The 14692-nt window shown below is 40.2% G+C and overlaps 1 long non-coding RNA gene across 1 annotated transcript; it reads left to right on the top strand.

Moving 5' to 3' along the window:
- The first annotated feature begins 2153 nt into the window (after window positions 1-2153).
- On the top strand, window positions 2154-10773 carry LOC118999102 (uncharacterized). The gene is made up of 3 exons (XR_005069033.1): window positions 2154-3570; window positions 3674-4688; window positions 8823-10773. It is a non-coding gene; the product is annotated as an uncharacterized LOC118999102 (long non-coding RNA).
- Window positions 10774-14692: the final 3919 nt, after the last annotated feature.

Raw genomic sequence — 14692 nt, 5'->3', positions numbered from 1 at the left:
CTTAGCTGGACTCTCTTAAGGAAACCTCAAAGATCACAGCAATCACCCTCTCAATATTCGTCTTAAACTGGTAAGCACACAATATTCAGGTTAGTTGTTTTTGAAGTATTCAAGATTATTGTGTTTAAGTAGTTTACTCTGGCCTACTGTTAGGGAACAGAAAGCTCGGAATTCCCCTCAAAACTCCCCACCCCCCCCAAAAAAAACAGTAAAAAATAAAAAATCGGATTGGCTTGGCTCTGTGGACCTGGAGTATCAGAGAGAAGGGGACTTTTCATCTGCAAGATTTGAAGTCCTAGAGATTTTTTTTCTTAAACTTCTCTTTTCGAGAAGGAAAATGGATAATCCCTTCCTAACACTATAAGTCACGATTTGTGGACATGTTAGGGATTCTGCCCGTATTTTTTTAATACCTGAAGTCATCGTCCATAATATGTAACTCCAGGTTGGAAATCTAAATACAAAGAATGAAAATTTACAGATTATATTCAGAAGTAACACCTAAGTATTTAAATTGAAATTTGTTTTTAATGTATAGTTGACAATTTTATATTAGTTTCAGGTAATTGAACATTTATATACCTATAATGTGATCACTATGATAAAATCTAGTAACTATCTGTCCCCATACAAAGTTAAAAAAGGGGAGAACTTTAGCCCTGGCTGGTGTGGCTCAGTGGATTGAGTGCCTGCGGAATCAAAGGATCTCTGGTTCAATTTCCAGTCAGGGCACTTGCCAGGATTGCCGGCCAGGTCAGATCCCCAGTAGGGGGCGCGCGAGAGGCAGCCACACAGTGATGTTTCCCCTTCTTCCTCCCTCCGCCTCTGTTTAAAATAAGTAAATGAAATCTTTAAAAAATAAGTTCAAAAAAGAAAAAGTGGACCACTTTGATTTTTACTTACAGGGAATTGGGAAAAATTTAAGGAAGAAAACTAGTCAGTTTTCTGCCAAACTAGCTTTGGCACTGACTGGTGTGGCTTGGTGGGTTGGGCAACCTGTCTTAAACCAAAGGGTTGCCAGTTGGATTCCCTGTCAGGGCCCATGCCTGCGTTGCAGGCCAGGTCCCGCCACCCAACCTGTAGATTGGGGGTAAGTGAAAGGCAGTCAGTCTATGTTTCTCTCCCTTTCTCCCTCCCTTCTCCTTGCTCTAAAAATAAATAAAATCTTTTATTATTTAAAAGGTTTTAAATTTTTTTAACATTTTTTAAAATTTTCACATGCAGTTTTCTGCCTTTTCCCCCCACCCTGTACCACCCCAGCGCTCCCCACCTCCCACCCCTGTTACCAATCCCCCCTTGTTATTGTCCCTGTGTCCTTTATAATTGTTCCTACAAACTCTTCACCTTTTGCCCCTATAATCCCCTTCCCTCTCCCTTCTGGTCACTGTCAGCCTGTTCTCAATTTCAGTGTCTATGGTTATATTTTCCTTGCTTGTTTGTTTTGTTAATTAGGTTCCTGTTAAGGTGAGATCATATGGTTTTTGTCTTTCACTGCCTGGCTTATAAAAAATAAATAAAATCTTTTAAAAATTAACTTCAGATCATTATTCATTCATCTAACAAGCATATTAGGTGCTTTTTGTGTTTCAGGCACTGTGTTTGTGCCCTTTGCATTCAACAATGTAAACTAATAGGCTTACAGACTAAATAGCAAAGTGATGTTCAGATTTGTTTATGTCTAGATTATATGCAGGGAGACTAGAAAGTTTGTAAATTAAAATGAATGACCAGGTTTTAAAATTTGTGTTAGTAAATACTATTTTAAACCCAAATAACTAACTGGCAGTACTTTTTAAAGCTAAATTTTTATTATGGAAATAAAAGGCCTATCTTGAACAAAAAATTTACATTGAGAGAGTTTTGAATAGGGTGGTGACAATGGAGAAAAAGAAGATATGAGATATATATGTATATATATATATATATATATATATGAACTAGAATCAATAGAATTTGAGGCTAGGTTAGAGAGAGGGATGGTGTTTTCTGTTGTTACTTGGAGTTGGGAGGGGTGGATAGAGATGACTTTTCATCCTTGGGAAAACTTAGAAATTATATATATGTATATATTATCATTAGATTTATCTATCTATCTATCTATATATATATAGAGAGAGAGAGAGGATGCAAATCAACCGCACTCAGATTTAAGGTGGAGAAGTACTCATTTGGGTGTTGTCAGTATAAAGGAAGCCGCTGGTTTGGTTGTGATTCCTTGGACCAGGTTTAGAGTGAGAAGGAAAAAAGGCATAGAAAGAAGTCTTGAGATACTACAACATCTAATGCTCTGTAGAGTAAAATGAACTTGCAAAGAAAGGAAGGAGCAGTGAGAGAGTCAAGAGCAAATTAAAGAGAGGCAACAGTGTGTCTGGAAGGAAATAGGGAGTACTTAACCTCAAGTTCTTACTAAGATGAGTAGCTTCTCAGCAAGTGAAATGAGAACAGGAAAAAATGGCTTGGTAACTTTAGCGATACGGGAAGGCTTCAGTAATCTTATCCACAATTGGGGAAGTAATAGCAGAGGCTGGAGTAAAGCAGAGGTGAGGAACTTGAGGTAGAAGTGCAGAGTAGGTGTGAGTGTATAGATGGGAAAGAGGTAAGGCAATAAAAGAAGTATAGGTCAAAAGTGTGCTGTGTTTTGCCTTATTTGGGTTAAACGGTCATATTAGAGCATGTTGAAGTGATGTTGGGAAAAGATGTGAAGAATTTAATTGAGTAACTAGGGGAAAATAGGCATAATTCATGTTTGGGTTTCTAGAAAGGTGAACAAATGTAGGCATCAAAGCTCAGGTGCAGAAATTCGCTTTAAATAGAAGAGGGCTTCTCCACCTTTCCTATAATAAATCATAAAGTATATTCTGAGATGGCCCCTTAGCGCTCAGTACAGTATTATATACAGACTAGCATTGACAAGGTGTCAGCCTACTTCTCTGACAAGAATTTCTGAGGTGGAGCTGGTGAAAATTGGTGGAAAGACACACTAGATTTGGGGGAGGAGAAGAAGGAAGGAGAAAAACAATCACCTCCCTTCACCAGGAAAGAATGTTCAAAGGAAGCCCTCTTAGCTCTAAAAACACATTCTTATAAACTGGGAAGAGGAGCTGGAAGGGGGTGATTGTTCTGATATCTAGTAAATAAATTAAGGAACTCACTTCATTGTCTCTGCCCCTCAGTTCTTAGAGGTGAACATGCTTTTCTTCTGATATGCACCGAGGCTGAGTTCTTCTCAAAAGGTCCCATCCCACAGCCTTCTTTGCATTTGAAAGAAACAAAAAATCATGAACCATGGATGTCAATAAGCCTAGGGTGGCAAAAGGAAAAGCAATTGAAGTCAAGTACCATAAAGAAATGGTGCCCATTTGTGTAACTTGTGATTACGGGGCTACTCATCATCCAAGATGAAAGGAAGAAGTTTATTACATTGAGTAGATGGATTCAAGACAACTTCAACAATTGGAGCTACCAGTTACTTCCAGGGGGAGACAAAAAGGTGCATTTTACCACCACTATCCCTGCATTGTTCTTTTATCTGACAAGGCAAACTGATCCACTGGGCCCACACGCTCTAAGGTTTGTTTGCTGCAGTGATGTATTTCCTAGGTTAGCTTTGTCAGTTGGCCTGTATTCATGATTAACAAGCCCAAGCTGAGCAATTTTTATGTCTCTTCCATAGGTTGTGTTTGGAAAACCCTTCTGTGAAGAAATAAAATGTATGTGTTTACAATCGATACATGGCAGACCACCAAACCTGAACATTGTAGTATCATCACTTCTTAAAATGAACATAGGTCTCTGGGAAAGAGAGTAGCTGATTAGTTATTTAAATGAAATGTACTGTCAAGAATAGTAATTTAAATAAAAATAAAAGGATTGTCTTAAATTAATAGCACATTACCCACTCCCCCCGGCCCCACCAATGGTTCTAAATGAACAACACTGGAAATGTGACCTATATTGCTGAGGAAGTTCTCAGCAATACAATGTCAACATGATTTTTACAGGAAACTGATTTACTCCAGATAGCTGCGGCAGTCACAAAATTGAGCTCTCTGTGGATGTTGAGTCAGTACTTACTTACTACTGTGTCAAGCTCACACTGAGAATATTTAGAAAGTGGAATGATGGGCCTTGGCATCCTCTGGCCCTATTTACAAAAATAAGGTGGTGGTGTGTTTTACTACTCAGATACTGGGACATTCTCCCACTAACTAGCTTTTCCTAGGAAAGCCAAAGCTAAGATGCAACCAGAAACCAAGGCTCTGAGCATCATCTGACATGTGCAAGCTACAAAATACCAAGAAGTCTTTGCTAATAGGCATCATTGTTAATAATCATCTCTTTAAAATACATTAACATAATTTTTTAAAGTCATGCAAGATTATATACACACGTGCAAAAACAGAGTAGGGTTTGCCTCTAACAACTGTTCTCTAGTCAAACATTTCTCAAAGATTGATGGTTACCAGTTTCTTGTGTATCCTTTAAGAGATGATCTGTGCAGTGTTTCATCACTTTTAAATTTAGTAATTCCACTGTTCTTGGGATTTCAACAAGTTTTCTACCTGCTATCAAAGGATGAAGCCAGTGTGTTCATAAATTGAGAGCAAGAGGAAATGGACACACAGACAAATGAGATCCTATGTCACGAGAAACAAAGGATACTGAGGAAAAAAGGTATGAAAGGAAAGGTAAGTCTTCTATGGTATTTGGAAGAATAATTTTTTCCTTATTTAACAACATAACGCTCTGGCTGGTGTGGCCCAGTGGATTGAGGGCTCCCCACTGTAAACCAAAGGCTCGCAGGTTGGATTCCCAGATCAGGACACGTGCCTGGTCCCCAGTAGGGGGCGCCCGAGAGGCAACCACACTTTGATGTTTCCCTCTCTCGACCACGAGAGCAATTTCAAAAGCTATCTGGACTGCCTATAGGAATCTTACCATCATGGAAGAATCCTCTCTCTGAGTCTTGTGACAGCCCTGGCCAGGAGCTGGGAAAGGTCAAACCGAAGGAGCTAACAGACATACATCAAAAATATTCTTACTTTTTTTGTATCTGAACAACAATAAAAATAATTTTTTAAAAAATAAGCCACCTCAGGGGGGCGGAGATGGGAGGGGGTGGGGAGCACGGGGGGGGGGCAGGGCTGGGAATACAAGAAAGAAAACTGTACTTGAACAAAAGTTAAATAAAAAAAAAATTTAAAAAAAAGTAAGCCACCTCATACATGCAAAATAAAAAGTAATCTTTTTGATTTTAATTTTTTGATCTTACTTGTCACAAACGGAATAATCAGACCCCCCCCAGTATATTTTTGCTATGTCAATTGATCATAAAATCTTCAGGATAAAAAAGAATTTAAAAGTTATCGAGGGATTATAATCCAGTGTTTAAATTCCTTTTACAACGTCCTTGCTAAGTGGGGATTTAGCCCATGTTAAATAATTCCAGTGAGAACAGTCCACTATTTTCTAAGGAAGATCTCAAAGATTTCCTCCAAATTAAAAAAGGTGTGGTGGACCCAACCAAACAAAAAAAAGCAGAGAGCTGTGTAGAGACTTGCAAGTCACCATTCCAGATGTTACCCGATTTTCGTTGATTTCACTCACACACTCTTCTTGAAATTCATCTCTGTATTGTGATGCACAATTTATATGTGGGGCTGACTTTATGGGAAAGTAATAACAGGAACTATTCCCTACGGAATGTCATTTTTGGGGTCAAGAAGCAAAGTTTTTCCTCCCTCAACAACCTCCACCCCAAGCTGTCATAGAGACCACCATTAGCATTTCTGAAGAAAGGGCACATTAAACTAAGTCACACTAGGGTGTTAATGACATATCAGATAGATTTCATCCTGACATTGCAACCCTGGGAAGTATAGAACCACTAGCAAAGGAATGAGCACTGAAAGTGGAGAAGAGAAAAGCAACACTAAGGCAAGATGAGCCAGAGGTGCCCAGTGGTCCGAGACAGAACTGTTTGATTGCATAAAGAGGATCTAAAGGTTTTTTCAAAATACTGTTTTTCGAACTCTTTGTATTATGTTTGTCTCAATACATCTGAGGTAGATTCCTGGGAAGTTCTGACATGCAGCTAAATTTAGGAACTGTTAGGTATGAAGCCACATTTATATATATATTTTTAAAGATTTTATTTATTTNCCAGGAGCTGGGAAAGGTCAAACCGAAGGAGCTAACGGACATACATCAAAAATATTCTTACTTTTTTTGTATCTGAACAACAATAAAAATAATTTTTTAAAAAATAAGCCACCTCGGGGGGCGGAGATGGGAGGGGGTGGGAGCACTGGGGGGGGGCAGGGCTGGGAATACAAGAAAGAAAACTGTACTTGAACAAAAGTTAAATAAAAAAAAAATTTTTTAAAAAGTAAGCCACCTCGTACATGCAAAATAAAAAGTAATCTTTTTGATTTTACTTTTTTGATCTTACTCGTCACAAACGGGATAATCAGACGACCCCCCCCCAGTATATTTTTGCTATGTCAATTGATCATAAAATCTTCAGGATAAAAAAGAACTTAAAAGTTATCGAGGGATTGTAATCCAGTGTTTAAATTCCTTTTACAACGTCCTTGCTAAGTGGGGATTTAGCCCATGTTAAATAATTCCAGTGAGAACAATCCACTATTTTCTAAGGAAGATCTCAAAGATTTCCTCCAAATTAAAAAAGGGGTAGTGGACCCAACCAAACAAAAAAAACAGAAAGCTGTGTAGAGACTTGCAAGTCACCATTGCAGATGTTACCCGATTTTCGTTGACTTCACTCACACACTCTTCTTGAAATTCATCTCTCTATTGTGATGCACAATTTATATGTGGGGCTGACTTTATGGGAAAGTAATAACAGGAACTATTCCCTACGGAATGTCATTTGGGGGTCAAGAAGCAAAGTTTTTCCTCCCTCAACAACCTCCACCCCAAGCTGTCATAGAGACCACCATTAGCATTTCTGAAGAAAGGGCACATTAAACTAAGTCACACTAGGGTGTTAATGACATATCAGATAGATTTCATCCTGACATTGCAACCCTGGGAAGTATAGAACCACTAGCAAAGGAATGAGCACTGAAAGTGGAGAAGAGAAAAGCAACACTAAGGCAAGATGAGCCAGAGGTGCCCAGTGGTCCAAGACAGAACTGTTTGATTGCATAAAGAGGATCTAGAGGAGCCCTGGCTGGTGTAGCTCAGTGGATTGAGCGCGGACCTGCGAACCAGACGATCGCGGTTCGATTCCCAGTCAGGGCACATGCCTGGGTTGCAGGCCAGCTCCCAGCAGGGGACCTATGAGAGGCAACCATACATTGATATTTCTCTCCCTCTCTCCTTCCCTTCCCCTTGAAAGATAAATAAAATATTTTAAAAAAAAAGAGGATCTAGAGGTTTTTTCAAAATACTGTTTTTTGAACTCTTTGTATTATGTTTGTCTCAATACATCTGAGGTAGATTCCTGGGAAGTTCTGACATGCAGCTAAATTTAGGAACTGTTAGGTATGAAGCCACATTTATATATATATTTTTAAAGATTTTATTTATTTATTTTTAGAGAGAGGGGAGGGAGAGAAACAGGGATGTGTGTGAGAGATACATCTATCAGTTGCCTCTCGCACGCCCCCGACTGGGGACCTGGCCCGCAACCCAGGCCTGTGCACTGACTAGGAATGTAACCCATGACCTTTCAGGCTCACAGGCCCATGCTCAGTCCATTGAGCCACACCAGCCAGGGCCAAAGCCACATTTTAAAAAAGCAAAAACAGCATGACCCCCATCTCACGAGAATACGCAGAGTCAACATCCCCATTCTCCCTAGGGCTGTGTTGGTTTGTTCATACAAAGCTGTTGCTCTAAATTCTCTAAGGTGAAGGTTATAGAGAGACTCAATGGCACATTAGGTGTCTGGTGAAATGTGTCACTGACTTGTTAAATATTTTATTTATTTATTCTTAGAGGGGAAGGGAGGAAGAAATAGAGGGAAAGTAACATTGACGTGTGAGAGAAACATAGTTGCCTCTCACACATGCCCCAACCAAATGGGGACTGGGCTGCAACCCAGGCACGTGCCCTGACAGTCAAACTGGCAACCTTCTACTCCACAGGATGACACCAAACCCACGGGGCCACACTGGTCAGGGCTGTGTCACGGACTTACTAAAATTTTCTGAAATTACTTCAACAGTAGGCCTTCAATGAGCAGAGCTGCGTTGATGAGTACAGAATGATACCTAACACTTGGCTTTTAAAACTTCTTTTGGCAGTTCCAATATTTGTGTCTCTTAGGATGAGAATTTAATGAATTTGTAACATTCAGACTTTGGTTTTCATAATAGGTTTGTGAAGTAAGTGGCAAGTTTTGGCTCTGATTTTTCTTTAGAAAATAGACAAGGAGGTAAAAATGCCTTATTATAGTAGTGCAGTGACAAAAATGTTCTCACATTATAGTTGAAACACTCAGATCAAAGAAAGGAAACCAGTAATTAACATTTATTTTTTTAAGGATTTTATATTTATTTATTTATTTACAGATGAGTATTACTATTTATAGAACACAAGTTTGAGGAATTTTCCCAAGGTTTATAAGAGTAGTCTAAGTTTATTTTTTTTAATCCGGCTGTGAAGCAGAACCTTTTACATTGTTTTCTGTGTTCTAAGTAATTCTACTAAACTCAGCGTATTAATTCAGAAATTTTAATAATTTTTGCAAAGACTCGTGTAGTTACTCCCGGGCACATGCAGTAAAAGTTTTGTAGTGGATCATTAGGGGTAATCATGAAAACCACTTCCATTTTCAGTCCCTTAGTTCCCAGCCCCATGATCCTGGCTCCAGGAGGAAGAGAACCATCCCCTAATATGTTCTATTCTGGGTTAGAGTGTGAGCTGCATCCTGCAGGACGTTGCTGCGGCTGCGCAGAGTATGCAATATGCCTCTTACCTGGTGCCACAAATGAGTCTTCCAACAGCCGTTCCACCGTTTCGTCGATCCAGTGGCTTTGGGAGGAGGAGGAACGAGGTAAGACTGACGATCTGGTGAGCTTTCTCTCATTGCCTCACTTCATTTCTATACTTTGGGAGAAGTGATGCTATGTGGATTACCATGACAGTGCGTGAGCCTTTCTGTAAATCCACAGATGGTGGTTTGGGCGTCAGCTTCATGTGCAGAGAAAGAACACAAATGGAGAGAGGGTCTGTTTCAGCGAGAACAAAGTGCGCTGCTCCCATGAAGGAACTGGTTCGCCATAACAGAAGTCCCCAGGGTAGGTCCGCCGCAGGGAGTGACTGTGCAGGAGGCTCCATTTTGGTTGGCCCTGGCAACAAAGTCACAGTTGGAGCAGTGGCTGTAATTGCAACCAGTTATCTGATCAAATTTATAATAGTCTGTCCTTCTCCAAGATCTGTCTGTCTTCCACAGGCCAAGCGAGGCGTCTGAACAGTGGCAGGCATCAGCACCCCTGCATCTTGCAAGTCCTAGATGGTGGCACAAACTGCTGCCCTCTCTCCAGGAGTACAATTTACTGTGCTCAGAGGTAAAGGTAGTTCTAGTGGCTGCCAGTGGGCCTTTTCCACTGCAGTAGTGAATCCCAGAAAAGTATCATGGATCATATTATTGTCATCTCATTTCTACCAGATCCAAACTAGCCAAAGATGCCCCAGCATCACTCAAATTCTGTTACGTTAGTCAGTCTAGCTTTTTGAAGTAAACTGCGTTTCTTTAGCTGCAGGTCTCTGAATCTGAATTAAAATGTTTACTCTATTTCCTTACTGTTATTAAATTGTACATTCATTATTAAGATTATAAAGTGTTATCTTAATCCAGCAATCAATTTTAGTACCAATATTAGTGGGATGATGAGATATAATCTGTTTGCTAATGTGATACAAGATGAAGTATACAACATTACTGGTACTCTGGCAAAAAGTGTTTAACTTGAATCTGTTGCCCTTTTTATTGAACTTCCCGTTTACAGGAAATAGAATGGTACAGCAATAAGCTAAATGACCTCACGAGGAAGCCATTGAACAGATTCATGTGGAGCATTCTACGGGACAGTTGATCACTTCAGCAAGTCAGGGTCGTGGAAAACGGAAAAGGGTGTGGCAGTTCCAGATGCAAAGAGTGTGTCAGGCAGCACCTCTGCTGTCTTCCACAATGGCCCTTGGCCACCTGTTCTGGCCCAGAGCAACAACTGTAGAGATGAGCACCAGCTTCAGAACCCCCTCACACAGGCAGCACCCTATACCACTTGGCCTTTGCTGGCATTTCTCGACCCTTGCCTCCTACCCAGAGTTTTCCTCTGATGATGAGGCATGACAGGCTTTGGCCTGCTGAGTGCCCATGCATTTGTAACCCAGAAGTAAGGGGAGATGTGCCCCATTGTAATCATGCAAACTGGTGCTCAGCCTCTTGGCACGTTGGTTTTACACGACTTAACAATTATTGTTTTTTATTAACAGGGTTCCAGCCTTGGGAGGACTGAGAGCACTCTTGCTTAGAGCCCTTTTCTTCCATGAGCCCCAGAACTTCCCTTGTTTTCCAAAAGGCTACAAGCCAACACCATGCCCAGAACTTCTCCATATTCTCATTTGTCCATTAACCAGCCACACAGACTGCCATTCTTTCTGGAATGTGCACTCGTGGGATTCAGAGTTGCCATCCTTTCCCAGCAGCTCTCTTCTTCAGGATTTGGGGCCGTGCTCTGCTTGGCCTGCCTGTCGCTTTCTGAAACCAGAAAAGCTGGCATTAGATACTTCAAGGCCCACTAAGCAGAGACGTGGAGTGAATTCTCATGGGTGCTTTATGCAGATGGTTGGTGATCTGAGAAGATGGCGGGTTTGTACCCCAAAGTACCATCTTAAATCCCATTTTAAACCAACTCTTTTTACCAGGAGAAGAAAAGTGTAGGTAAGGGGTTTGGAATTCAGACAAAAAGTTAATCAGATGAAGCATTCTTCCATCTGGACAGGCAAGGGGTTTGAGATTCAGGGAAAATGGTAATCAGATAAAAGGTAAAAGCATTCTTTCTTCTGTGCAGGTAGGGGGTTTGGGATTCACGGAAAAAGTTAATCAGAGAAAAGCTGAAGAATTCTTTCATCTGTGCCTTGGGCAGTGAGTGTCTCATCCTAGAACACAGTGTCTCAGATACCATCTTGATTGTTTGCAGTCCTCCTGAGGCACAAAGGTGGAACTGCTTACGGTCTTCTGGAGTCAAAGTGAGTCATACCTTCAGTTCCTAGAACAAGAGCTTTTTACACACCTTGATTACTAAGCTTATTCGCTATTATCTGAAACTAAAGTTTTCCTAACATTTAGGTCCCCCATTATTTCAGGAAACCACGTGCCATGTTAACACTGTCCCAGAGGGTTGAGCCCAGGGAGGCACAGGTCCCTGCGTGGGACCCTGTCTCCAGGAGTGGGCTCCCCTCCTCTGTCGGGCCTAAGCCCCCTGTGGGCCCTGTACCTCCTGGTCCATTTGGGGAGCAGAGCCAGAAGCCCAGAACATCAAAATGCCAAAAACCCAGAGGGAGAGAGCTTGTACCAAGTTCTAAAGTCCTGTACCAAGAGGCCCCGTACTGAGAGAGTGACTGCTCCTTACATCCTTCAGAGGCAAAGTCTGCAACTCAGCATTCCCAGTCACAGTTCAGCTCTAAACACCTCTCACGAGTCTGGGTAGCCTGGCCTGGCAGGTCCCCATGGCCTCATCCACTCTGTTGCTGTCTTCTCCAGGCAGACCTCCTCCTCTCCTCATGGCTCCCTCTCTGCGGAACTTGTATCAAACTCACTTACAGGTAGACCCACAGACAGAGCTACAGGCAGATCTTCTGACCTCTCCTGGCCTTGGCCTTGTGTCTTCCCTACTGACCTTTGGCCTGCCATAATTTGGCCTTCCCTGTTCCCTCACTCCTGCTGCCCTAGGATTGTACTCTCATGAAGTAGCAGCATATAAGCTTTTGCTTCAGGTTCTGCTTTCTCACTTGGACAAAGAGGCATGAGGAACATAATACCAGATGCAATGTGTGGCCCTGGTTTACACATACCAGCTTTAAGAACATTTTGGGAGATAATTGGAAAAATTTTTATGTAGATTGGATTTTAGATGATACTAAATTGTGAGTTTTTAGATGGGATCATTATTTTGACAAGAAATATTTTTTAGAGATATATACTGAAATACTTAGCAGTAGAATGATATACTGTAGTTCATTTTTAAATACCTCAGCATTGGAAAAGAGTGAATTAAGAGGAAAAAGAATTTTAAGATCTTTCTGTATGGCTTTGTGAAACTAAGCCAATGAGGTTAATCAGGTTCAAATTTTAATTTTAAAAAAAGGAGGCCCGCCCTGGCAGGTGTGGCTCACTTTGTTGGAGTGTTGTCTGGTAATCTGAAAGGGTCACTGGGTCGATTTTGGTCAGGACACATGCCTAGGTTGTGGGTTGAGTCCCGGGTTGGGGTCCATGTGAGAGGCAACCAATCAATGTTTCTCAAATCGATATTTCTCTCTCTCCCTTTTCCTCTCTCTAAAGTTAGTGGGCATGTTCTTGGGTGAGGATTAAAAGGAAAAAAACAAGGAGGTCCAATAACCAATTTCAAATAGGTAAGATAAATTCGTGCCAATTTTTACATATTTTACAGCTTTTCAGTCATAGATTATAAATCACAAATTTAATAAAATTTGAAAAATACAAGAAAGCTTTATGATTTCCATATATACATATACATATCTATATTTGTATAAATATAACATCTGGAGCACAGATAATTAAAGTTACATCCAGGGTTACATAACAAGGTAATGGAGAGGAAGTAATGAAGTAAGAATTATTTAGAGTTTCATAGGACCACACGATTCCTCGTTCCCAACATTATCAATGTCAAAACCGCAAACAAACCCTAGAAAAAGAATGCAGCCAATTCAAACAGCTCATCTTCTCCGTTTCCATTGTTACACAAGTTCACTGCCAGTTGTTAAGGTTATGATTGTATCAACATAAGATTATTTTGTACCTTACAGATATTTCAACAGAAAGTGAGTTTAGACATTACAAAATGAAGAGGACGCCATTTTTGTTTCTTTTGGAGAAACTAATGTAAGCCAGTAGGCTGGGATAGAGTTTCATTCTTATCCAAATTACGCCCGATTAATGGCTAGTTGCCTCAGCTGTATTTTTGTGAGAATGAAAGTGACAACTGGTTCAGAGCTCACAGGGACAAAGACTCCAGCAGTTTGCCTGGAGCTTATAGAGCAATGGGCATTTTTTTCCTGTTATAATGTATTTTTCACTTCCTTATTTCCCCCCCAAATAAACATGTTGTTTATCTTTTGCTTATACAGAGATATGAAAATATAACCACAAACGCTCTCTCTTGGATTCAGTAATAAGACTGTTTTTCTGAGACTTCAGAGGCTTGCCTTAGAAGTGAAGTTAGGTTGCTCTCTCTGGCCAACAGGTAATACTTCAGAGGTGGAGCTGTTTCTTTTTCTTCTTAATGTTACTATAGGCATTTTTAGACTTGGAAACTTTCAGAATTCTACCAAAACTGGAAGAAAAATTGGAGAATTTTTTTAAAGCACTACCTTGAACCTCAGCCATAAAGAAAAAAGTGAGCACTTCTATGTATTATAATGGCAACTACTATTTATTGTGCACTTATCCTCACAAAACTCTACAATTTAAATATATTTTTTAAAGATCGTATTTATTTTTGAGACGGGGAAGGAAGAGAGAAAGAGAGAGAGAAACATCCATTGGTTGCCTCTTGCATTCCCCCAACCAGAGACCTGACTCGTGACCCAGGCACGTGCTCTGACCAGGCAGTCTGACCAGTGACCTTTTGGTTCACAGGCCGGTGCTCAGTCCACACCAGCCAGGGGTACACATTAAATATTAATCTTATTTTTTAAATTGGAGAGTGAGATGCAGTGAAAATAAGTGATATGATCCAAGTCCCACAGCCGGTGGAGTAGAGCAGATACTAAGGCAGAGTTCTCCCTCCAAAGCTTAGTCTCTTCACATTCCACCACATCTTAACACATGGAATTGTGGTTTTCCTTTTCTTCCCATAAATGACCCTGGCATTGCATTACATAATTTTATTTTTAAAAAGGATTTAAGGAAGAGGATAATACAAATAGTAAAACTTTAAATATTTTCCAAGCAGTTTTAAACTTTGTTTTTACAAGCATTTTGAATTTCATAAACACTTTAGTAGTGTTTACTGCATCCATATTTTTCATTCTTCAAGGTAAGTTGAAGAAAATAGTAATCACAATTATTGTGAAACTTAATCAATTCTAATGAGAATAGTACCTATGAAAACGGTCTGAAAATCTACAGCTCCCTGCATGGAGATTAGCAATTATCATTTATTAACTTTTAAAACTTTGTAATATAAAAAAGTTAAAACATGCAAAAGCTTCAACAGTTACAAGTCACAATCAATCTTGTTTCACTTTTTACATATACCCACTTCTTCCCAAATTCCTAGAAAACTTTGTTATTTGTAAGAGTGAATGTCTTTCCCAAATTAAAGAATTAGTAAGAATATCCTGATGCACATCATTGATCAATTAACACATTTTGTGAGGTAGAGTCACCCAAGTTTTACCTTCAAGGTGGTCAAAGCCCTCTCCTGAAGTGTATTTTCTCGAAGTCTGGTCCTTAATTTCTGCGGGATGTCTT

This window comes from Sturnira hondurensis, unplaced genomic scaffold, assembly GCF_014824575.4.
Source record: "Sturnira hondurensis isolate 20B ecotype Veracruz unplaced genomic scaffold, ASM1482457v3 Scaffold0014584, whole genome shotgun sequence".
NCBI classification, from domain to species: domain Eukaryota; kingdom Metazoa; phylum Chordata; class Mammalia; order Chiroptera; family Phyllostomidae; genus Sturnira; species Sturnira hondurensis.
This window is presented reverse-complemented; position numbering and strand designations above follow the sequence as displayed.